We start from the raw sequence: 27,500 nt of genomic DNA, 5'->3' as shown, positions 1-27,500 counted from the left end.
CTCTCATTATTCAGATCAATTGACTGATTGTTCGGCTGCATTAACTAGGTCAGCCGGAACCGGGAACACTTCCCATAACACCTGATGTACTCGTTACATCATCAGAAGAGCGGCATCTACGCTAATGTTAGTCTCTCTGTTTATCCCGAGGTTTACTGCAGTCGGCTGGATCCAGGCCGTGTCCGGATCGGATGGTGGACCTGCGTCTGGACATGACCAGCTCATCCTGGAGTGTCTGCTGAAAAAAAAATCGAATAACCGTACGAATATCTATTTAAGACCTGAAATGTTGCCAGAATAATAATCCTCCGCTGTGTGTTAATAGGCCAGAGGAGAACTGAGTCTGGTTTCTCTAAGGGTTATTTTTTATCCATCATGCCCTGATGGAGTTTCGGTTCCTTTGGTCGCTTTTGGCTTGCCCAGTTGGGGACACCTAAATATTCAACTATATTACTTATCTGCCAACATTGACACTATATGATAAATTGAAATGAGCTGACGGCATCACCGTTTTCACCAGAGCATAAAAAACAGCAGAGAATAAAATGTTTACATTATCTTCCTGTTAACACCGTGAAGCTGCTTTGAAATAGTTGGCATTGTAAAAAGCGCAGGTGACTTGACTTGAACAATCCCAGGAAAACGAGTGAGACCGCTGTATACTGGCTTTACACTGTCTTCAAATCAAGAACATACATTTTGAGAAATGTCTCGTCGTGGTATCTTCTGAAGTGATAATGTGTGTGGTTCCTCAAATTATCTTATGTTCAAAAGAAGAAAACGCTCAAACCGGTTTGGAGTGGCATGAGGTTATGGAAGCTTGTTTGGTTTCTGCCACTTAAGAATGAAAAACATGCAGTGTAAAATCTTGTGACGTAAGCTGAAATTGTGGAATACAAGGTCATAGTTATGAATTATAAGTCAAAATGGTCAATGAGTCATTCACAAGTGTCATCATTTTTGATTTTAAAAATATGACCTTGTAATTAGTATTAATAAAAGCATGATTTTCCCCCATAACAACTTCTTGTGAGAAATGTTAGCTCTTGATTTAAGTCTTTTAGCAGATAATAATCTGTGTATCTGTTTAGTCGTGTACACATTAAAGGTGTAATATAATAGGAGCATTCACACGCTAATAAATCATACTGTAAAAGTGCCAGGTTGACTTAGACATCATATTTTGTGGTTAAAGACAATCAACACAGAAATAACTCATGTCAATCATTGGGCATTATTAAACCCTGTGTTGTTGTTGTTTTTTCATCTATCCGATCTGATAGCATATTTTCAGGGTTCTCCCTCGTCCTGGAAAACACATGGAACATTATAGAAAATGTCAAATGTCCTGGGAAATGTTTTAAAAAGTTATTTTCTGTAGCCGAGTGCAGAGTTGGCCACCGCTGGTGTGCAGAAAGTGTGATGGTGAGTTTGAGTCGCCAGAGCAGTGCTTTAGTGATGGTGAGAGCTCAGACTGCTCAGATGTGTGCAGGGCATGTTACCTAATCACATCATTTTGACATAAACTCTCTATTGCCAGTTATAAAGTCACAATTGCAATTTATGAACTTTTATATCGCACAATTCTGACTGAAGTTTCTGTCTTGCATTTCTGACTTTTCTCAGAAGTCTGAGCTATAAACTCACAATTGTGTGTTATAAAATGCAGTTCTGAAGATGGAAAAAAAAACTTTTTATCAGAATTGTGAGTTTATATCTCACTTTATTATTACTTTTATAGCAATTGCGAGAAAGTTGAGGGGAAAAAAAACGCTGCTGCAAAGTCACAGTTTTTTATTTTATTTTATTCCGTGGCCTAAACAAGCTTCACTAGGATGATTAAAAGCTCATATTAAAAACTGATTTATAGTTTAGCCATGGCAATAAACTGTACCCACGTGAAAGACTTAGACAGCATTGGTGTGATCTTTCTCTTTTTTGTCTCGTAATGTCCTGGAAATGAGTGGGAACTGATTTTGACTTTTACGTGAAAGGCGTAAGTGTGACTTAATGATAAAACACTTTCTCATGTCTTAGTTTAATGTTTAGAGACACTATAAATCACTTGCAACACATTCAGTAATGCTTCAGAAAAAGGGGTTCCTTTGTTAATATTAGAGAAATACAAATTGAGCATTTACTAATATTATTAAAATTAAAGTTGTATCTGTTAATATAATTTGAGCTGTATTGTTATGAGCTGATATGGGCAGATTAATAAAGACAGTAACGGGTGTGGTTATAACAATACACACTGACTCTGTTGTGTTCGAGCCTTCGCTCTTCTCCGAGCGGGACTGACAGAGCGTTAGTTCTCCCAGAGCTGGGAGCGTTCGCTTCTGAGAATAAAATCTCTCCTTTTCTCGAAGAAGCTTGGCCTCTTTTCTAAAGTATACATTTGAAACACAACCTTGTGGCATTGCTGCTTGTAATATCATTTTTAATCGCATGTATGGTATTTCATGAAGTTGTGCAATAAAACAAGCTCCAAGCTCAAAAACTATTGGTTTTGATGGGTTGCTGTACTTTGTCGTCCAGTAGTTTTGCCTGTGTATGGTCCTTTGAGTCGTCTTTGGTGTATGTGTTGTTGCACAGTGAGGTGAGGAACTTTAATATTGTACTTAAAATAACAATAATAGAAACCATGAATGTTTTTGTTATGATGTGCCTGTGGAGGAAACGCCGAAGGAAGCGAGACCAAAGATTGGGAAGTGTCCATTTATCAGACCTGCGTCTTCAGCGATGGATGCCAAGCCTGAGATGGTCATAATAGAGCCCGACTGATATGGGGTTTTGGGGGCCAATACCAACATTAGGCAGTAAAAAAGTCTGATATCGATATATTGGCCAATTTTCTTAGTGTGTATTATGGTACAACTAGTTTTCAGGTACAGAAATAGTGATCAAATGGCAAATATCTCTTCATAGTCTTCAGGGTATAAATAAAGATGAACGATTATTATTCAGTTGTTCAGTCGAGAGCAGTTAGTGATTTATCTCGTCTTTTATGAGAACCCTGTAATTGACAAAAACTTTCCCTGTTATACAGTGGGGGCGCTATTACACCTCCTGAACGAGTACAGCATCTATGATCAAAACACAGGCGAAGAAGAGGCGGAAACGAGCGATCTAATATAAGCTGATGCAAATGAAAAATAACATTAAATATCATATGAATCCAAATTCACCAAAAGTAAAAGTGTTTTAAGAATTAGAATATAAATTGATATTAATCTTAGAAATGTTCTGAAATTTGGTTGATTCTGACGGAATGACACATGTTTGTCTGAGAGCCTTTTATACACGCTTAACTGCAGACACTGGAATAACACACTGTGTGGTACAGTACACATATTTTGAGTGTCCCTTATTATGTACTTTTATGTTTTCCTATAAAGAACCATGATTGTCCCTTTATTTTATTTTCCAGAAGATGGCAACCCTAACCCGTGCTGTCAGGCAGGAGTGCAGGACGGCTGAACGCAGATGGCTTCTAGATAAATGATGGTTTTATGATGGGATTGTGAATAGTCGTTTGAGTGAGTACCTAGAGCGGCTTAACGGGCTCTAATTAAGCTCTTATTATTACTCTGATGTTATCTTAAAGAACTCTCATTATTCTAGAGAATTTCCCTCTACTGTAAATGCTTCTGCCATGCATCACCCTGTCCTTCTGTCAACACGAGATGCTTTACATTATTTTGATTGATAAGATTGCTGGAATTAATCTCTGATTATGTCTGTTAGTAATGATCTGTGACCTTTCAAATCTATTGTCTTGCTTTACGCCTGTCTCTCTTCCACAGCTGGCCTGCCAGTCGTGTGATCTCTTCTCTTTTCTTTAAAGTTTTGGTACGAGCACTTTAACTATTATGAATAGTAGCTCGACATCAGATGTTGTTCCGACTATCTTAAGCATGCAGTTATCCTGGCCTTTTTTTTTTTTTAAGCCGTTTTTTGACTCCTCTGATATTTAACCGTTTTCGTCCCATCTTAAAATGGCCTCTTATACCATAGATATTGGAGGAGATTGTAAATTATGTGTTTGGTGAAGAACATTCGGGATAGAATCCAGTCAGGGTTTACCGCCAGCTAAAGTGCCGAATCTGCTCTTTTGAGGAAGATCTTCTCTGTGCCGTAGGTTTCTGGGAGTTGTGTTGTTCTTTACTCTTAGGTCTTACCACAGTAATCAGCATGAGATTCTGATTGATCATCTTAGAGACCTTGGAATGGTGTTCCTCCTATTTAGATGATATATTCCTCCTATTAAGATTCGAGTCAGTCCTGGGATCTAGTCTTTGTCTGTTGTGTGGGGTTCCTCAGGGCTCGGCATTGGGACCGGGTTTGTTCTCCCTTTAGCATCAATCTTTGAAAAATATGGTAATGGTTTGGAAAACCTTGGTGTTTTTTGGACTCTGGGTTAATACTAAAAAAAATCCATCTTAAAATGTTATCTAAGTTGAAGTCTGTCTTCTCTTTTGGGGACTTGGCGAATGTTGTGCATGGCTTTGTGTCATCCTGTTTGGGTTATTTATCTGGATCTCTCTCTTATTAATCCGAGTTTTGCGTTCTCTAGCCTCCAAACACTGCATCCGTGTGGATGAGCGGCCAGAACACATTGAGAGTGACCCAAAGTAAATAACTAATGATTATTACAATGGAAATGAATCATTAAAAAACTTACTTTAGCAGGACAATAACTTTATTCTAGAGCTGATGTTCAGCCAAAACTCTCTCTGTGTGTGTGTGTGTGTGTGTGTGTGTGTGTGTGTGTGTGTGTGTGTGTGTGTGTGTGTGTGTGTGTGTTCAACTGTTTTCTGGTTGGGTTTCTCCAGGAATGCCGTTCTGCGGGTCTTTGTGACTTTAACAGCTGTTTAAGAGCTGAATCACACAAATGAAAGAACCGAATTACCCAGCAAATAAAATGCAAACAGATCCACACCCAGGGCTTTTGGAATGTCTCCAGGGTTTACGGGTGGAGTTTCATGTTTTACCAGAAGAATCCAAACCTGACATCATGACCTGTGCCATGACACAGAAATCACCCTACACACACACACACACACACAGTTTAATTCACTCCAGTGTAATTAATTAATTCTAGAAAGTCATGTAAAGGCATTAACTGATTATACGATGCAGAATGAGTTACAGTTCCCGGCACGTGTAATGTAACTGTGATGTTTCTGTTGTATGTTAGCTGTGTGATGTTGCTCTAAATGAAAAGAAAACTGTGCACCAGAATAGTGATAGTCTCTGTGCTTTTTTTAGCGAGTTAATTCTATCTTTGGATCTTTGTTTAATTCAGTTTGTTACACAATGCATTTGAACAGAGTTGTAATGAAAATGTAATATTAAGAAATGCTTTTTGCAAACTCAATTGAAAGGATGCACACACGATTCATGTGCAACGTCCCCTAACCCGCTGGTTTTCCAACACCCTCTCCTGAACTCTTGAGCACTTGAGCTCCTTCACCCAATCGTCCTATACAGCTCCAGGTTTGATAGTTTGCTTGCTAAAGTCTTATTGTTCTATATAGTCAGAATAAGATGTGTTGGCATGAGCTTTGTCAGTTTGATATGTGCCTAAAGATCATTTCTCACGCTAAGGGTTGGACGGCCACTGCCGTTGTGAAATCCTCAGACAGGAACACAACACACCAGGCCGTTATATGATATGTCAGTGCATCTGCCCACTTTAGCTGTTGAAAACTGGCAGTTCCCCGACGTCAGGCTGTAATTCTCAACACTCAGAAATGTGCCTGAGGACAAGACTAAAGCGGCGAGCTGGTTCGTCCAGCTGAGGATTTCGCCCTGAGCCTAGTGCGCTCACTCCGAGTGGCAGGCCTGTTTCAGCTCAGATTTACTGCGGCGTGAGTCTGTTCCTCCTCTTGTGTTCCAGTGCCCATTAAAGCCGAACTGCAGAAGACACTACAGTGGGTTCCAGACTGAGATCTAGGCTCACTTTTAAAGAACACATTATGCCAAAGACATCTGATGAACATATTTAAACCTTTTCTTTCAGAGAAAGTACTCTCAAGATTGACTCGTGTCATCCATTGGAGTTTTGAGTTATTCTTGCAGACGTAGTGGAAGAATGTCACACAGTTATGCCTGGGGCGTTCAGCGCATGGCTATCACGGTCAGCCATCTTAGGTAAATGATAGCATCTAGCAATTAATATTTGTAATACAAGACAGTAGCCACTGTTACAATATCACTGTCAGTCTACGGACACTGCCCTCAAGTGGCTTGGAGGAAATTACCATGAGAAATAAACCCTAAATGGAGTTAAATTACCAGTCCACCACCACGAAAGGGATTTCCATTCTCCAGATTGTCATTGAATGCCACAGCTTCTTTAGTGACTCACTGAAGTGCTCATTGTTCTCTTTTGTGTGGGTGTATTGAATGATTTGAAGTCGAGTCACAATGCCGATTGTTTCAAAGCAGCTTCACAGAATTAGATTTGGCTGTACAGTCGTTCTGGAGAAAACAGTGATGTTATCAGCTTATTTAAATTATCATACAGTGGCAATGCAGGCAGATCGGCGATATAGTTAATTTAGTTTAGCACACGACACATCTGCCCATACAGTTAATGTAAGTCACTGGTGGTTTATTGGTTAGTAGAGAGTAAATTGGACCCTTAAACCCAGAGCTGGATTCATCTCCGATTGTGACGCCCCCAAACCCTGCCGCGCTGTCCACATCATCGCCACTGTCGGTCACAATACATTTTTGTCAAAGTCATGTTAGAAGTTTTTTGGTAACACGTTAGAATATGGTCATTAAATAGGTAACTATGCAGGAACTGATGAGTAGTACTACATTAACACTTCAGCTACTACGCTTACACACTAAAACTGAATGCTTAGACCAAAGCCTCAACACCTAGCATACCTTTAACCCAGTCAACTTCGCACTTTGTTTGCAATTCTGTAACACACTTATTGTGAAACACTACACTCGTTTTCTTAAAGTAGACTCTTTGTTCAAAAACAATCACCTGTTATCATTGGAAAAACACTCTGTTTAAAATTCAAAACTCATCTGGCAATTGTAGGCACACACACACATACACACACACACACACTACACACCTAAACACAGAACACCAGTCGGTCTGTAGCACTACACACAGGCCTCAGGTAAGACATTTGGAGAACTTTGCAAGCATGTAGGCGATGCGAGTCCGAGTAAGAGGAGGACCAGTGGGGAGATGCGTATATCAGATGGCATCAGGGCTACTCGGGTGGACCAAAGAGTCTGCCTTAAAGGGTTACTTCAGCGATTAGCATATGGGTTTCTATCAGTAGAAACCCTGGAGTATATTCGAATGATCGTGCTCCCCCCTCTTATATCCCCCTGAGAGATTTATGCATTTTATTTCTGGAAAAATTCCTCTCGTGACGCAAATTGACGATATTTGCGTCATGAGAGGAATGATTGCCCAGAGGCTAAAGACTACAGCCAGCAGAGGGAGCCATTCCACATGTTTTCAACTCGTGCATGGGGAATGGAGATCACACTCACAGCACAGCTCAGCTACAGGCAGTAATTTAAACGGATGCTGAGCAATGTAAGTGTTTTAACTTCTCAAATTAAGTTCTATGAAAGTTAAGCTTCCAAAGGCATGAACTGAAAACGCGTTGTGAATGTATGCCGCGAACGTGGTCGCAATTACCTCAGCTCTCATCACGAGAGCTCATCAGCTCATTTATGATGTTAAATGCAATCTGACTCCTAATCTGAGTCTGCTGTGAGACTCACGCGGCAACTCGATCGTTATATTGAACACACACATTCAGTATTTAATTGTAGGAACTCAGTCTCTGTAATCCAGTAGCAGTGGCTGTGGGAGTGGCCTCACAGGGCAGCGAAGCATTCTGGGAATTGTAGTCTTTCATCCCCATGAGACAAAAATACATTTTCTGTCTTTTCTCAGTCTAGAAAGCACCAAATTAAAAAATAATTTCACATTTCTACTACATTAATGACCCAGTTTAAACACAGATTCATCTTCCCAGCGCTGAAGTGGCCCTTTAACCTCAGTAGCATCTATCATAAGGACATTCTGACTGGAGAACGGGTCTATCTTCAAGTTTCTACTCCAGACTGTACCTACTGAATCTAGCGTATCACTGTACTAACTGTACTATAAAAAATGTGTAGAGCTGGGAAGTATGTAAAAGAATACCATTGTAATGTTACAGTACTGTGTACAGTTTAAAAGTACAGTATGTGAAGAATGGTTGTTTTCTTCAGTTTGATTACTGCAGAAATGTACTCTTTGAGTTCTTCAGAAGACTGAAGCTGAGATAAGGACAGTAAAAACAGAAACCCAAAGCCTGCAGTGTTTTAGATAAAGCCCATCAGTGTGTTCATGCTGGGAATATGACAGAGCAAATCACGTGGTGCTTGTGTGTATCATTGTGTCACAAGTTCAGAGTGTTGTTTTGGTTTGCAGTGTTTAATTTTGGCATAGATGTGAGTTGCTAATCTCTGAGTGCTGTCTTACTGGCTTGTGTGTAGAGTTTTGACATTATGCTAATTTTGTATATTATATGCATAATTAATTCTGCAAAAAGTGTGTAAGCAATAGGCAAAAACTGTAACTAATATAGACACCAGCTTAACTGATCAGTGCGTAATGTCAGTTATTCTATTCATTATTCTAAAGTGTTCCCGTTTATTTTTCGTTCCTTTGGCCAAAATCTCATGTTAGTGCATTACAGTGAAGAAAATGCAGGACTTATTCAGACAAGCACATCGCACTGCAAACAAGCAGAGACGCTCCAAACTGCCTGCCCTTCATTCGCAACGGAGGGGGGTGGAGTCATGACGTTTGACTGACAGTTTGAGGAGCCAATGGAATTTAAAGGTTTGGTCACAAGATGCTTTAATACTTTTCATTGGTTAAATATTTGCAAAACCCACAGACAAATGTTAAAGGGTGAACAATAGTAAAGATTTATTCAAATGTATAGATTTTCTGCCCAATAGCGGTATATTAATTAATTTATTTTTATTTATAAAGTAATTGTCTTAGAGTTCTTGCATTAGAGTGAAATAATAATAATAATAGTAGTAGTCCTGATCTCACGGGTATATCTGTGGCCATAGCCAACATTATACATTAGTCTTTGATGCCAAAATCATTAGGATATTAAGATATATTCTGTACAGTTTCTACCGCAAATATATAATAAATGTATTGGTTGTAATATGCATCGCTCAGGACTTCATTCTGACAATTTTAAAGTACATTATTTTTTCGATGTTCCCTCAGATTCCAGATTTTCAAATAGTTATATCCCAAATATTGCCCTATCCTAACAAACCACCCATTCAACAAACCTTTACCCTTATGACTGGTTTTGTGGTCCAGGTTCACATACATAAAGAAGTGAAGTCTGTCCGTGCTTATTACAGTTAAAACTATTTAAACCCTCACAAATCTAAATGTGAAAGCACACAAAGCATGCATAGTGTTTAACTATGTAAAATATGCTAACAGTGTTAAATTACAATTGTAGAAAGCCAGTGCAGAGCTGAATGGATATGTCCAGTGAAATGCCTAAGGAAGGTCATGAGCTTCTGCGGTTTATGTCCCTAACTCTTAATTCCTGTTGGGATTCTCGGCTCAGCTTTATTCAGATGGTCCACATTCTAGAGGCTTTACATTTAAGGGCGCCAATGTGAGTTAGATGAAGTTACCCTAAAACACAGCTTGGTGGACCATCTTGCCGAGCACACATTGATACGATGCATGTAGAGCTGCTGGTCTCTCCGGAGTCTGAACACACTGAACTGTAGGACAAATGCAGCGGCACAGATCTCCTCTAGAGGGAGCTGTTTGGAGAGGAACTGTCTGAACACACTGAACTGTAGGACAAATGCAGCGGCACAGATCTCCACTAGAGGGAGCTGTTTGGAGAGGAACTGTCTGAACACACTGAACTGTAGGACAAATGCAGCGGCACAGATCTCCTCTAGAGGGAGCTGTTTGGAGAGGAACTGTCTGAACACACTGAACTGTAGGACAAATGCAGCGGCACAGATCTCCACTAGAGGGAGCTGTTTGGAGAGGAACTGTCTGAACACACTGAACTGTAGGACAAATGCAGCGGCACAGATCTCCACTAGAGGGAGCTGTTGGAGAGGAACTGTCTGAACACACTGAACTGTAGGACAAATGCAGCGGCACAGATCTCCTCTAGAGGGAGCTGTTTGGAGAGGAACTGTCTGAACACACTGAACTGTAGGACAAATGCAGCGGCACAGATCTCCTCTAGAGGGAGCTGTTTGGAGAGGAACTGTCTGAACACACTGAACTGTAGGACAAATGCAGCGGCACAGATCTCCACTAGAGGGAGCTGTTTGGAGAGGAACTGTCTGAACACACTGAACTGTAGGACAAATGCAGCGGCACAGATCTCCACTAGAGGGAGCTGTTTGGAGAGGAACTGTCTGAACACACTGAACTGTAGGACAAATGCAGCGGCACAGATCTCCTCTAGAGGGAGCGGTTTGGAGAGGAACTGTCTGAACACACTGAACTGTAGGACAAATGCAGCGGCACAGATCTCCACTAGAGGGAGCTGTTTGGAGAGGAACTGTCTGAACACACTGAACTGTAGGACAAATGCAGCGGCACAGATCTCCTCTAGAGGGAGCGGTTTGGAGAGGAACTGTCTGAACACACTGAACTGTAGGACAAATGCAGCGGCACAGATCTCCACTAGAGGGAGCTGTTTGGAGAGGAACTGTCTGAACACACTGAACTGTAGGACAAATGCAGCGGCACAGATCTCCTCTAGAGGGAGCGGTTTGGAGAGGAACTGTCTGAACACACTGAACTGTAGGACAAATGCAGCGGCACAGATCTCCACTAGAGGGAGCTGTTTGGAGAGGACCTGCGGATCAGATAGGATCCGGTGGTGAGTTTCCATCTGCAATCCCGTGGGAATTTACACGTTCATCTGCAGTGAAAATCACTTTGGCGGTAAACTTAGGGAAACATTGCAATATACCACAATGGAGAAAGGTCAAACAAGTAGATTCTATAAAAATATGATTTTCTTTTCTGTTTAAGTGCACATTTCTTTTACAAATGTACTTGGGACTCATGGAATCCAAAGATAAGTAGATCCCTATCCTCTAATCCCTATTGTTCCCTTTAATCTGGCTAACTCCTCCTATTGCCCTTTCCGTACTATACATCGCTGTATTCATTTCTGAAAAGGAGGAATCATTTTGGTACTTATACATGACACAACTACACTACATTACGCACTTTAAACACATCATTAACCAGTGTTGGGGAACGTTCTTAGTAATGCATTACAATATTGCATTGTTCCCTTAAAAAGTAACTTATTGAGTTACTTAGTTACTTTTAAGAAAACGAATGTGTTAAGTTTCTTTTTGCGTAACTTTTTTCACCTTTGTTTTTTATAACATAAAAGTTATATTTGTGTGCAAATGTGAAGACCTCTTCACACCAAAATGTTAATAATAAACCTCAGGCCAAAATTAGAAATGCTGATTCCCGCATGTGCAGGAGAGGGCGCCGCTCAAACCTTTACGCTGGGCTGCCGTTCTGGGAAAAGAGGACGCAGGAGAAAACACGTTAAGCACTCTTACTTCACCATAAAAACAAGAAAACTAAAGTAATTTGTGCTTTTAGTTTAACTGAATCATCGAAAGTTAGCAGCAAAACATTGGTCAATAAAGGTAGATTAATGCATAAAAAATGTGTTTAATATTTAATTATTGGAAGTTTGCATAGTATTCTGATTTGGCGTTTGACTGAGTTGATTAATGTTGAGCAATACTGAATCTTTATTGTGCGAGTGAGATGAGTAAATGCTCACAGTAAATGTTCCAGAACTACAATGACCAGCAGGTTCACACTTACTCTCGATTTCTCAACATGGGGAGAAGAGCTGCCGGTCAAATAAAGGTGAAAGTAACGTTTAGAGGGACTCCCAAATGTCATGTGACTTAAACACAGCCCATCATTGGCTGCCTTAAGGCCTGCCCGTTCCTTAATATCTGCGGACACTTTCTCCTGATAGAGGCGTTCCACAGACTATAAGAGCATGGCGACGTGTTCTCCAACCCCAATCTAACCCTTTCTGATACTCTACTGAGAGTTAGTTGACCTGGGACTAGTGGACTGATTTGCGTTCCCTGTTAGGTCTGTTTTAGAGGACGGTTTCTGGTTTTGGGTTTTGGGAAAGTGCTGCTTTAAATGTGTCCTGTAACACAGGTTATTTTGATGTTTCTTTGTTAGGGTTAGGTTTCAGGTGTCGAACTGAAGTGCAGGAATCCAGCAGATCTGGCTATGGAGATCCTGATCCCCAGCGTTCACGGCTCGCTCCACCGCCATCTGCTGGTCAGACAGGTGAAGTGCGGGATGGCAGTGTCCTAGTTCTGTATGATTACACCTGTTCAGTGACACTAATGGGACCTCATGGGTTCGGGAGCCACTGGTGTAAATGTTCATTTAATTTGTAATGATTATCATTACTCCTGCAGGGATATTGCATTGTGTACTGCAAGGCTGTAATATTGTATAATTCACGGACTGACCTTGAGTAATAGCCGCTTCTGTAGATGTTGTTTGTTTCCTCCTCTGGACAGAAGCTCTGAAACTCCTTCTGTGATTTTATAAAGGCCTATGGAAGTGTTTTATTTCAGGACATTTAATGAAACAGGTTCAAGAACAACACATTAAGCTGGTTTTTCAGGATTCATGAAACATATTTTTAATCAGTATGATCTACATAATTTAACTGTATTGTTTTAAACCAGATTTACAGAATAACGTCCTCCATCAGAACATCTCTTACGTTATGGTAAAGAGAGTAAGTCCTGGAGGTTTGAAGAACAGTAAAACTGGAGGTTTGGAGGGACTTCCAAATATCATGTGACTTAAACACAGCTCATCATTGGCTACTTTAAGTTCTGCCCGTTTCATTCCCATTCAGCAATGTATGATAGTTTTTTACTGAACAAGGACAGTAGAAATGATGTGTTCCCATATGGCAATGCTGTGCCAAAGAGGGTTAATTGTGCATAACTTTATTAGTTTGATTGAGGTTAAGAAAGTTAGTTGCACGTACCTTTGGTAACACTTTACTTAAAGCCTTTATTTACTTCTTCTAGCTTAGACTAGACTTAAAGCCTTCATTGACTTCTGGCAGAGCTTTCTTAAACCCCCAACATCTCCATAAACCGAATCATTACAATGGTTTTCAGTACGTACGGTGCACTGCCAGATTTATATATAAGGGAATTAACACATCAAGAAAACAAACCGCAAGTTATGAAAAACACATATAAATATATAAAGGGAAACCCGTTAAATTGGCTGAAGAGCATCTAAAACTTTAAGTAAAATTAAAACCAAATTCATTGACAGCTAAATAAATGCTTTTTTAATATTAATGCTCTCTAGAAGCATCTAGCAAAATTACAGCATGGCAAATAAAAGCATTGTACCCAAATGTGGGAAAATATGGATTAACTCAATCTTTCACTTTAATGTGTGTAGTAAATGTTCCATTTTGACCCAGGAGTGGAGCAGTCCCAGGTAAACACACACACACACACACACACACACACACACACACACACACACACACACACACACACACACACACACACACACACACACACACACATCAATAATTCTCTACATGAGCTCCTTTTAGACTAATGGCCATCACAGGTTTTAAAGTACCTCTCCACAGCTCATATATTCACATGTCATAAAGAAATATCCACATTATGGTAAATGACCGTCATGTTTGTTTAGTGCTGAGCAAGAGCGCCCCCTGGTGGCTGGTGTAGTTTGTGTATTTATAGTTTTCACATGACGTCACACACTTACCGGCCAGTCTTTTTTACCAGGTCAGGTTTTATGCAGTAAGACAGTGATATTAAACTAAAAATATCAATACACACCTTATTGCTGATGCATACGCAGGTAAGCAGGTGAACACAGAATATCAGTGCGATAGGTTTCTCATTAAGCTTATTTTCCCCATCAAAACCAGTTATAAACACAGCAATGCCTTTTCATTTTCTGGGCTCATCTGCTCGCCTGTATTTATTATGTGTCACAGGAAATGTGTAAACCGAATGTGATGTTTGTATATCACTGCTATGCTGATGACACTCAACTCTACTTCTCATTTCAACCAGATGATCCTACAGTCAGTGTTCGTATCGCTGCCTGTCTGACAGACATTTCTGACTGGATGAAAGAGCATCATCTTAAACTCAATCTTGCAAAGACAGAATTACTTGTTTTCTCACCCAACCCAGCACTTCATCAAAATTTCTCCATTCAGCTTGGTTCATCGACCATAACTCCATCAAGGACAGCAAGAAACCTTGGAGTTGTGATTGATGACCAGTTAAACTTCACTGACCACATTACTGCAACAGCCCGGTCCTGCAGATTTGCTTTATACAACATTAGAAAGATTAGACCCTTCCTATCAGAACAGGCTGCACAACTCCTGGTTCAAGCTCTTGTTCTCTCCAGACCGGACTATTGTAATGCTCTTCTGGCTGGGCTTCCAGCATGCACTATCAAACCCTTGCAGCTGATCCAGAATGCAGCGGCGAGAGTGGTCTTTAATGAGCCGAAGAGAACGCATGTTACGCCTCTCTTCATCAAACTGCACTGGTTGCCAATGGCTGCTCGCATCAAATTCAAGGCACTAGTTCTCGCCTACAAAACAACCACTGGCTCTGCACCAATATACCTAAATTCACTTGTTCAGACTTACACACCCTCCAGAAGCTTGCGTTCTGCGAGTGAGCGGCGCCTCGTGGTTCCATCCCAAAGAGGCATGAAATCGCTCTCACGGACATTTTCCTGGACCGTTCCCACCTGGTGGAATGACCTGCCGATCTCAATTCGTGCTGCCGAGTCTGTAGCCATTCTTAAAAAACATCTTAAGACACATCTTTTCCATTTGCACTTGACCAATACAGAATAGCACTTACTGATCACCACAGCAACGACCAAAAGCGCACACTCCTGGATCATATCTACGTCTCTCATCCGGATTTGTGCCTTCAGGCGGGTATGTTACATAGTTATCATAACTATCAGAATCCAGTGTTCTGTATTTTGCGTACGTGAGTTTTTGTTGTAGATGGCTATAAAAAAAAAAAATTATTAAAAATTTAAAAAAAATAGTGTACTGTGCTAATGAATTGAGATTTCTTACAGCTCTTACAGGTTGTTGGCCTTGTTTGTTTCGTTGCTTCTATTGCTCTCCCCTTTTTTGTAAGTCGCTTTGGATAAAAGCGTCTGCTAAATGATTAAATGTAAAATGTAATGTAAATGTTCTACCTTACCCTAAATGGTAGATATTAGTACCTTAAAAGAGACATATGAGTACTTTAAGAGAGCATATTAGTACCTTAAAAGAGGTATTTTCATGATCCTGATGTTTGAATGGTCAACTTTTCATAAAAAAATAAAATAAACTTCTTAAAAGCCACATCTGCCACATGTCCTAAATCAGTGGTTCCCAAACCTGTCCTGGAGGATCACCCATAGATATCCATAATAAAGGCTAGATGTCTCGTGCGCGCTGTTGGCCAATGGAGGTCGCTGTCCGCAACTGGCGGCCATCTTGTCACAGGCAGCTCGCTCACTCGTAACAGTGTGTTTTCATGGTGCATGAACTTTTAAATAACCATAACTTGCTCAATTTTCAACCGATTTTCAAACTGTTTCGTTTGTTATAAATGTCAGAGATGTAGTTATGACACTACATACTTATGAATAATTATAACCATGGACTTCAATATGAAAGTAACATTGAACAGAACAGATAGGTGCAATGAATACACACACACACAAGGTATTTATGGTAAATCAATATATAGGCTACTAAAACCGAATGGCACCATGTGAAATTATATATATATTTATACACATATACAGCTCTGAATTTTTTTTCCAGCACTAGCTATATAAGTCAGGGCTAATGTCCACCAGCCGGTTGTTATCTCAGAATAAACCCCTCCAGAGCGATCAGGACCCCGAGGCGAAGCGGAGCGTCACTCTGAAGGGGTTTATTCTGAGATAACAACCGGCTGGGTGGACATTATCCCGCTTATTACACGCCTACTAGTCTCAAATAAATTACACACTAAATATTGTCTTGAGATTCAATATTTTATTAGCTGATACGCAAAGCTTCCGCGAAGAAAAACAGTTCCAGACTGCTTTAAGCCTTTATCTATCGCTGCTAAATGTTGAGAATGAATGCTGAAAGGGTTAGTTCAGCCAAAGATGAACCCAAGCCTCTGATTTACTCACCCTCAGGTCATTATAGGTGTTTATGACATTCTTCTGTCAGACAAATACAAACGGAGTTATATTTAAAAAGTCCAGGCTAACGTTAATCCCAGCAGTAGTTGGAGCTGTTTCTGAAGTCCATTAAATGCAGCTGTCCGTCAAATAACGCGCTCCACACGACTCCGATGGGTTAATAGAGCCTTCTGATTCCAGTCGATGCGTTTGTGTCAGAAAAATATCCATATTTAAAACTTTATGAAGGAAACCCGCCTTGAAGTCTTCCATTGTAACCCACGGCTGTTTAAGCCACAAGATGGCGCCAGCGTTAAGCACAGAAGTAGAACCGGTCGAGATAACTCGCAGTACCCGGATGAGCGGTGTGTGTTATCTGGGAATAACATACCGCTGGAATACGCGATGGACCAATCAGAATCAAGTATTTCACAGAACAGTGTAATTATATATATATATATATATATACACACACACACACACACACACACACATATATATGTGTGTGTGTGTGTGTGTGTGTATGTATATATATATATATATATATATATATATATATATATATTAGGGCTGTAACGGTTCACAAAATTCACGGTTCGGTTCGGTACGGTTCGGTATGTTTTAGATACAGCAAAAAGAAAAAATTGGCAGATAAATTACCTTTTTAATTATTTTTTTTGTGCGGTGCGTGTTGCGTTGCGTGTGCGTTACAGGAGCCCCACACCCTGTAGTGCTTTCACATATGCTGCGTTTGCAGTCCGCAACTGATCCGCTGTTGCACACCACAAACACAGCATTGATTCATTATTTTTTTATTTAAAATCCAAAAGTTTTTACTGAACATGCCTCGTCAGAATTCCAATTCTCTTTGTTTACTCTTTAATAGAAGTCAGGTTACGTAGCCTACTACATTTAAACAACATTTTATTAAATTCATTTATTCATATTTATATACTTTAGATTTAGCTCACACAAGTGGCAAAACATTTAAACATAGTTTATAGCCTTAAATCACAAACATTTTAAATTAGAAACTTACAATAGTCTATTCAAAAACAGCCGACTCTCGTCTTTTCTTTCGTCTTTACACCCTTTTAAAAGAAATCCTGCAGGTCAAAAAGAACTTTGCTTTTCACCTCCAAGAAAGTACGAGTGCTCTCCATTATGGCACTTTTTTTAACCTAAATGCCAGGTAAGGTGTCGTTTTGTTGCTTTACTTGAGAAAAAAAGCCATGTGTTGACTTTGAAACAAGAGTATATTTTAAATTATATGCATCTGTGGTGAAATTACTAGATTTTCTCGTCAGTACATGTTTATTTTAATGCGAACAATGTTCTACCACTTTAATGCAGCAACGCGGCGCAGCAAAAAATAGACTCGGTACGGAAGCGATCCGTGCACTGCAGACGCAACGCTCCTGGAACGGACTGACGGACCGCATCCGCGTGCAGTGTGAAAGCTGTCATCCGTTAACATGGGTACGGGAAAATATGCACCGCACATGCACTGCAGACGGAGTGTGTGTGAAACGGGCGTTAGGTCTCATATCCGCGGCTATAAATGGACCACTCGCCGCGGTGATGTCTTTTGCCATTTGTACGTTGCAATACATTTTGCAATACGTTGGAAATGTCGGTCTAAATGCTGCGGGGATAGTTTGTGGGATAGTTTGTGGCTGTTTCTCCTTTTTATCGTCTTGTTGTCGGCGTAAATGAGTTGATTGACATGACATGAATTATTCCCGCTGCTGTACCATCAGCAAATGCGACACACCGTTGTTTTTTAATCCATCACTCTTGCCAACACCATCATATCTTACAGAGAATCCAAAGTTCACCCAAACACCAGACCTGTTGGTTATTGGAGGATCTTCTATTTCTGGTTTGTTAAACGCAATAGCCATTTTGCCACGAGCATTCAGCGCGTAGCCTACTGAGTAAGCGAGCACCTGACTGAGCAGCCTAAAACATATTTGGTGTTTTTTTTTCTTTCACTTCGGCGGTGTCAGGGGCATTGCCTGTTATGTCGTTTTGGTTATTGGGCTACCTTGTTGAACGCATGTTATTATATTTCACACACTTTTTTATTTTCCAAATCTAATTAATTAGTCCAAGAACCGTTCGGTACATAATGCGTACCGTGTACCGAACCGAAAGCCTCGTACCGAACGGTTCAATACGAATACGCGTATCGTTACACCCCTAATATATATATATATATATATATATATATATATATATATATATATATTATAATAAGAATATCACTATTATAATAAAATTATTTGTTTTTTGTTTTTTAATTAAACAAAAAAAACATTGTCATAAAATCGTTATTGGTGTCAGTAAACCTATATAATTGAACAGCTGGATTGTGGTCTCAGCCTTGATAACGTGCATTTAAGTTAGCCGTCATACACAAGCTGCATGATTAAGTCGTTTACCGAAACGAAAAGCTGCAATTTTAACGTGTTAAAGCATCCAGATGTGTAGCCATGTTAATAACGTTTGTAAGAAACCAAACCATTTGTAAATCCGTCAAGATTTCAGCGAGATCAGAGTATTTATGTTCGTCCAGATCACTCATCTTACATCAGGTTCCACATCTAGCCCTTATTATGGATATCTATGGGATCACCAGCCCTGCACATTTTGCATGTTTCCCTAATCATACACACCTGATCCAACTCATCAGCTCATTAGTAGAGATGGCAAGACCTAAAGTGTCTGATGAGGGAGACGTACGCAATGTGCAGTGCTAGGGGTCCTCCAGGACAGGTTTGGGAACCACTGTCCTAAATTACACACGTGTGCTTTAACACATTTTTAATGCACAGTATGAATGTAAGTGCACTGGAATGGATTGTAGAAAAGACATGCGCTGTACCATCTTAATAATTTATCATCAGAAAACTTAGGGATGTGCAATGGTGACACAAGTCTTAATGATCAATTATTTAGCTTAATACAGATGTTTTTGGTTTCAAATGTACATGCATATTTAGTGTGAGTAAATGGCATGTCATAATGCTGTTTCTGATTGACTTTATTTTTGTAAATCCACCCCCAAGCAGTCTGGCTAGTCCACATATTGGATAAGTTGACAGAAAGAGTGAAACTCTAGGCGTAGTTGACCGTCTGAGGCCGCAGACCAGCGCTAACTCGCTGACGTCTGTTCTTCCACCTGCTCAATGTAGATGTGCTGCACACTTCACGCGTATATCTCAGGACATCCCAGATTCAGATTAAAGGTTAAGTTTGACAATGCCAGCGCCCCCTGTAAAATCCAACATGGATTCCAACACCTTTTAGTTAACTTAACTTAAAGTCTTAAATTGATTGTAAAAATCTATTAATCGGTACTATTGACGTACGATGTCTTTTATACTCAGACAACCCAAGTTCAGATTAATGATTGGTTTGAGTGCCATTTTGTCAAGAAAACTAAGTTTTCGAGGCGAGGCAATTCTTTATATTCTTTCGACTCCTGTCCTCCACTTCTGCAGTTTTCTTTCTCTATAGTCGCATTCGCTCATTTCCTGAAGTCATCTTGAATGATGAATTGTCGATACAACTGAAAAACTTGAGAACATCACATACTTCATAAACTGATGTAGATTTCCCTCAAATGTTTTAGTCTGAAGTCACCATTATGGAGATCAGTGTTCCCTCTTGAACTTCATATTTTTGTGATTATTGCAACAAGAAATCAGTTATTTGATTTCAAAGGAAAAGTAATAAATATTAAGTGTTTATATATATATATATATATATATATATATATATATATATATATATATATATATATATATATATATATATATATATATATATATATATATAGTTCAGTCTGTGGGGTCAAAGGTCACATTAGCAATTAAAGAGCAAACACTTCAGCAACACATGCTCAGCTCAAAGTGTGGGAATCCTTATGGCTCCAAATGATCATCAGGTTTACTGGTAGTCACTGTATGAAGACGTGTATATGTGAATGAATGATATATACCTATAACTATATTTCTTATCAAATAAAGATCTTTTAAAATATTTTTTTAGCTCTTATAAAGACCTCGTGAATCTTTCATTAGGGCTGATATAATCCCTCATGTACTGCAGTTGATGATTCTTGAGTCTCACACACTTCAGCATTCAGCGCCAAACACCACAATTATCACAATTTTAAAAGTAGATGATCAACACTCGGTTCATGTTAGTTCCTAGAGCTCTTGTTTAAGAGAACTACTAACCAAACTATCCTCAGTCCAGATATTTCACTCTGGTGCTTTTTAAGTAAGTCTAATTCGAGTTTACGGTGTCAAATATCCACTTGTAAATGTTGAACGCCCTTAATTTTTCACACATTTATTAAACTGTACTCGCATAAAGAGCATTTTCCCAGGACCGTCTTTATACATTATACTAATGTTTAAATCATTTGATATAAGGCCCTTATTATTGTTCCTTAAAGACGCCTAAAGTACAGTTCACTGCAAATGTACTCTTTATGTGGAGAACTTGATAACTGCAGATGCCTAGAATTAAATGAAATAAACGCTCAAATCAACAGGGAGACTGGAAAGCCCCTTCACGCTAATGTTTCTGGATGTTTAATGGCCGTGTGGAAGTCATTTTCCGCTGCCCGGCCTCTAGATTTAAGGAGCTTTATTGGCTTCGAGCTTAAAGTAAAGCTTTACATCGCTAAACAAACATGATATAGATACATACACACCACACTGTTGTTTCTTTCAGTCTGTGTGTGTGTGTGTGTGTGTGTGTGTGTGTGTGTGTGTGTGTGTGTGTGTGTGTGTGTGTGTGTGTGTGTGTGTGCGAGCGAGAGAGAGAGACATCTGTGACAACAAGAGTCTGTGGGAACCTGGAAAACCGCTCGCCTTGATATGTGGTGTGTGTGTGTGTGTGTGTGTGTGTGTGTGTGTGTGTGTGTGTGTGTGTGTGTTGGCGCCAGGGCTCTTTAACAATCAAAGCAGAGGGGCGTGTACAGGGAGGAAGTCTCTACCTGAAAATACAGGTGTGCATGACAATCAAAGGCCGCTCTCTGAACACTAAACACACAGCACTGCAGAGGGGGAGGCTCGTCTGAGCGTCTGTGTGTGTGTGTGTGTGTGTGTGTGTGTGTGTGTGTGTGTGTGTGTGTGTGTGTGTGTGTGTGTGTGTGTGTGAGACTGTCGGCCCGTAGGATTTCCTGGATTTCCACTGACAAACACACTTGTGGAAGTCTGTTGCTCAGTGGCTGCTGCAGTGTGTAAATATGATCTTAGCAGGAGGAAGTTCCCTTTAGCCAACACAAACACACACACTCGATAAAATCACTTACCCCACAGTAACCTCGGCCGTTCACAACGCCTGCGGTCGGGCTTCTTATTCCACTGGAACCATCAGCTGTGCTTATGATGCATCAGGACTAACTTTACTAGAAACTGCGTGGTTTACATGTTAGAGGGAGTTGAGTTTCAGACTGAGCTCCTGGATATTACAGCTACACACACACACACACACACACACACACACATATGTATATATATATACGGTAGAGGCCAAAAGCACTGTCTCGCGTAGAGGAACATCTTCCCCTATACTGAGGTATCATTATAAATGTGTTAGAGATTGTGTAGTCACGTCGAGTCGATGGTTTTATGTGTGTGTTGATAACGCAGTGAAACATGACTAACTGTGTGACATCATTGTTGTCCAGACTGTCATACACACAAATTATGACCACGAGAGAACCAATGAAATATTAATAACTGATGATGAAGTGATATGATCAGCGTCTGCTGGTGTAGTTTGTCTTTTTGTCAGATAAATCCCTTTAAGAAGTTTAGGGTTTTTTCTTCCCTTGTATTTGAAATATTCAAACATATAAAAATTGTTCCTCATATTTTGATGGTTTAATTGAACTTGTAGGGTCATTAAAGACAAGACTACACACTCTCTCTCTCTCTCACACACACACACACACACACACACACACACACACACTCTCTCTCTCTCTCTCTCTCTCACACACACACACACACACACACACACACACACACACACACACACACACACACACACACACACTCACTCTCTCTCTCTCTCTCTCTCTCTCTCACACACACACACACACACACACACACACACACACACACACTCACTCTCTCTCTCTCTCTCTCTCTCTCTCACACACACACACACACACACACACACACACACACACACACACACACACACACACACTCACTCACTCTCTCTCTCTCTCTCTCTCTCACACACACACACACACACACACACACACACACACACACACACTCTCTCTCTCTCTCTCTCTCTCTCTCTCTCTCTCTCTCTCTCTCTCTCTGTTAAAGTTCTTCAGATATGTCAGATGTGTGTGTGTGTCAGGTTTGGACATGTTTACGGTGTGTGTTTTTTGAAGATATGTGTGTTATATATTTGTTGACTGGCAGAACTGAAGTGCTTCTGTCTCATTCACTGTAATCGGATTATTTAATAAACAGCAAACAGATAATAATAATAATAATAATAATAATAATAATAATAATAATAATAATAATAATAATAATAATATATTTAGAATTGTAATTACTAATGATGATATTTAATCAATCAGGTTTCATATCTGTGTGGAAATGTTGTTTTTATTGAGACTCAACAGCTGGAGATAACTGCTCATGATGAGCACAACACAAGAGTTATATCATAATAATATTATAATATGTAAATTAATGTGACAGTTTTGAGTGTGGATCCACAGTTGCCCTCGTCTCAAATCTTTGCAATGAATTCTTCAAAGTTAATAATAAAACCATCTTTTATTTAATAGCAGCTTTTAAACATTAAACACAGCTGTAAATGATGAACAGAGTCATTAGTGAAGCATTAGTACATTAATAAAGCATTCATAGACATTAATAAGCAGATTATAAACACAGCTGTAAATGATGAACAGAGTCATTAGTGAAGCATTAGTGCATTAATAAAGCATTCATAGACATTAATAAGCAGATTATAAATACAGCTGTAAATGCTTTAATCTTGATTTAGAAGAACATCTATAATGTGTTTTTCACACTTTATTAATGATCAGTTCATCATTTCTAAATGAAGTATTACATTATCGGCAAAGCAGTTGTCAGTGGTTCATAAGATCCTTTAGAAAGTGTAAATTAATGATTAATAAACTATTTAACTGTACATTTACACATCATATTATTATTTAGGCGTATAGTAATAGTTACTCAGTCTGTTAATAAATGCTTTATGTAGTTATGAAACAGAAGTGAAGATGATTTATGCCTCGTAAAGCTTTTAGAAAAGAGATTTAAGGCTCAGTTATCAGGAAACAAACACAACACAGAGACATGCACAACATAGAAATATTCATTTCAACATGAAAAAAAAAGAGTGGTAAAGTATAAGCAGTGTGAACCCCATTTCAATAAAGCAACACACCCTGCTTACTACACCCCAATACTGGGCTCATCTATGCCTTTATTTTCTTGCTTTTTGTTTTTGGTGCTTATTTTGTTGCCGTATTCACCCGTTTGTCTATATTGATTTTGTTGCTTACAAACCCAATTCCAAAAAACCTGGGACACTGTACAAATTGTGAATAAAAAAAAGGAAGGCAATAATGTACAAATCTCATAAACCTATATTTTATTTACAATAGAATATAGATAACATATCAAATGTTAAAATGCTATGCCAAATATTGGCTCATTTTGGATTTCATTAGAGCTACACATTCCAAAAAAGTAGAACTGGAACCGTCTCTGAGCGTAAGGGTGAAGGCCGGAAAACCAACCTGGATGCCGTGATCTTCAGCCCTTAGACGGCACACACACCCCTTTCCCACCAACGCTGTGCCGGAGCCAGAGCCTAGTTTCAAATCAGTTCTTTGTGTTTCCACAGCCAAAGCACCAGCTGGAGCCAGGAAAAGTGCTTCTTTAGTAGCACCAAACATTGCTGGGCTAGAAGTAAGAACCGCTTGCGTCAGGCGCTGGGGGCTGGGTCAACAAGACGAACACACACTTGAGATCCGCCATTTTTTAAATAGCAGCTAATGGAACTAAAAGCTGCTGCTCGTTTGCACCGTCTTTACAAATGACTGCGAACTGCATGAATGTGTTGGATTCGAATTGTTTTGATGCCGATTATTTTACTGTGTGGTAAAGCCATGTGAATCAATAGTAACGCAACATTCACCATGGCTGAGGGAAGGCTTGTTCGAGATGCATCGGCGCTGGGCAGACCGATCGCCGTATGACAAGTACAGCGAGATCATACGTGGATCGGTCCGCGCCGCGTCGCTGCATCTAGAACATGCCTGGTGTGTGTGTGTGTGTGTGTGTTTCCCGCTGCCTCGCTAGCGTTGCTTAAAAACTTGAGACGTATACAGTGACGTAAGACCTGGCTCTGTTACGGCTCTCAGCATGTGGAAAAGCAAACGGTTCTTAGAAGGCTCCTCATTCGAAACAACTACAAACTGGCACTAGCACTGGCTCTGAACTAACACCGTTTCATTCAGGTAGAAAAGAGGCGAATGCAGAAATGCTACTGTAATGGACATCACAACATGGGCTCAGAATACTTCCAGAAAACATTGGTGAACACAATCCACCGCGCCATTAACCGTCGCCGGCTAAAACTCTATAGGTCAGAAAAGAAGCCATATCTAAACATGATCCAGAAGCGCAGGCGTTTCCTCTGGGCCAAGGCTCATTTAAAATGGACTGAGGCAAAGTGGAAAACTGATCTGTGGTCAGACGAATCAAAATATGATGTTCTTTTTGGAAAACTGGACCCCCATGTCATCTGGACTAAAGAGGACAAGGGCGACCCAAGTTGTTCTCAGCGCTCAGTTCAGAAGCTGATCTCTGATGGTCTGGGGTTCATGAGTGTGTGTGACATGGGCAGCTTACACATCTGGAAAGGTCATCAATGCTGAAAGGTCTATCCAAGTTCTAGATCATCATCTGCTCCATCCAGACGGCGTCTCTTTCAGGGAAGACCTTGCATTCTCCAACATGACAATGCCAGTGCACACACTGCATCAATTACAACATCATGGCTGTGCAGAAGAAGGATCCGGCACTGAAATGGCCAGCCTGCAGTCCAGATCTTTCAACATTAGAAAACATTTGGCGCATCATAAAGAGGAAGATGCGATAAAGAAGACCTAAGACAGTTGAGCAGCTAGAAGCCTGTATTAGACAAGAATGGGACAACATTCCTATTCCTAAACTTGAGCAGCTCGTCTCCTCAGTCCCCAGACGTTTGCAGGCTGATATAAAAAGAAGAGGGGATGACACACTGTCACAAACTTGGCCTCTGTGGCTCCCTCCGATCGCCACCAGAGGGCTCCCTCACCGGCGTACTAATGTTGACTACCGAGGCCTCAACGAGATCACAGTAAAGTTTCGTTACCCACTGCCACTAGTACCCTCAGCTTTAGAACAACTTCGCAAGGCCAAATACTTTACCAAATTAGACCTTCGATGTGCTTACAACTCCGCATCCGAGAGGGAGATGAATGGAAGACCGCGTTCTCTACCACTACAGGGCACTATGAATACCGGGTCATGCCATTCGGGTTGGTCAATAGTCCTTCCATCTTCCAGGCCTTCATCAATGACATCTTCCGGGATATACTCAACAAGTGGGTCATCGTATACATTGACGACATCCTCATTTATTCAGACACCTACCCCGATCATGTTCGTCATGTCCGCTCTGTCCTCCAAAGACTCAACTCTAAATCAACTCTATGCCAAAGCTGAGAAATGTGAGTTTCACCAGACGGTCACTTCCTTCCTGGGTTACATAATCAGTCCTGAAGGGGTCGCTATGTATGACATCAAGGTCCAAGCAGTGGTAAACTGGCCGTTGCCCACAACTCTCAAAGAATTGCAGCGCTTCTTAGGCTTTGCAAACTTCTACAGACGTTTCATCAGGGACTTCAGCATAGTCGCATCACCTCTCACCGCTATGCTCAAGAAGGGGAATGCCAGATTGGTCTGGTCTACCACGTCGAGGGAGTCCTTTTGTAAGCTGAAGGAAAGGTTCACAACAGCTCCCATCCTACATCATCCAGATCCCGAACGAGAATTTCTGGTCGAGGTGGACGCTTCCAACACTGGTATCGGAGTGATTCTTTCGCAACGTCACGGCAATCCACCCAAGCTGCTCCCCTGTGCTTACTATTCACGCAAACTCACAACCATTCATAGTCCTAACTGACCACCGGAATCTGGAGTATCTCCGCTCCGCCAAACGTCTGTTTTTCACCAGATTCCAGTTTACCGTTACCTACAGACCCGGCTCTAAGAACACCAAAGCCGATGCTCTTTCCCGTCAGTTTGAATCCACCTTGGCTCCACCCACTCACAAACCCATATTGTCTCCCATCATCATACTCGCTCCCGTTCAATGGGACATTATGACAGAGATCCTCGACGCCCAACATGCCGAGCCGTCTCCTCCAGACTGTTCCAATGATCGCACATATGTTCCTACATCTCTTCGCTCAAGGGTCATTCAATACATCCACACATCACCCAGTTCGAGGCATCCAGGTATTGCAGCCACCATTCACCTCATCAGTAACCGCTTTTGGTGGCCCTCATTACAGTCTGATGTCATCACCTTCATTCGTAACTGTGCCATATGTCAGACATCCAAGTCATCACGTCAAGTACCTGCAGGTCTCTTGAACCCACTACCCATTCCACGGCGTACCTGGTCTCATATCGCCATAGACTTCATCACCGATCTCCCTAACTCTCAGGGTCAAACCACAATCCTCACTGTTATTGATCGCTTCTCCAAGGCCTGCCGCTTCATTCCCTTGCCTAAGCTACCCACCGCTCTAGAGACCGCTGAACATCTTTACAACTATATATTCCGGTTCTACGGACTCCCCGAAGATATTGTTTTGGATCGTGGACCCCAATTCACATCACGACTTTGGTCAACCTTTTTCCAGAGACTCAATGTTAATATCAGTCTAACGTCGGGCTATCATCCTCAGTCTAATGGTCAGGTCGAGCGCCTCAACCAAGAGCTCACCCGCTATCTTCATTCCTATTGTCACCACAATCAGACTGACTGGAGCTGTTATCTGTTCTGG

General features: G+C 40.6%; 1 protein-coding gene across 2 annotated transcripts in view; it reads left to right on the top strand.

Annotated features, from left to right (window-relative positions):
- sp6 (Sp6 transcription factor) overlaps positions 1–27,500 on the top strand; it is a 65,240-nt gene that overhangs the window by 30,176 nt on the left and 7,564 nt on the right. Inside the window, exons 2-3 of one of the 2 annotated variants that reach the window (XR_010904796.1) lie at positions 3,431–3,539; positions 4,836–5,022. The gene's annotated coding sequence lies outside the window, so the exon portion shown is untranslated. Of the gene's footprint in view, positions 1–3,430; positions 3,540–4,835; positions 5,023–27,500 lie in introns of those variants that run through there. The other variant, XM_067442532.1, reaches the window with a different exon arrangement.

The sequence above is a fragment of the Pseudorasbora parva genome, chromosome 4, assembly GCF_024679245.1.
Source record: "Pseudorasbora parva isolate DD20220531a chromosome 4, ASM2467924v1, whole genome shotgun sequence".
NCBI lineage: Eukaryota > Metazoa > Chordata > Actinopteri > Cypriniformes > Gobionidae > Pseudorasbora > Pseudorasbora parva.
The sequence above is the reverse complement of the archived record's forward strand: the minus strand, read 5'-3'. Positions and strand labels throughout refer to the sequence as shown.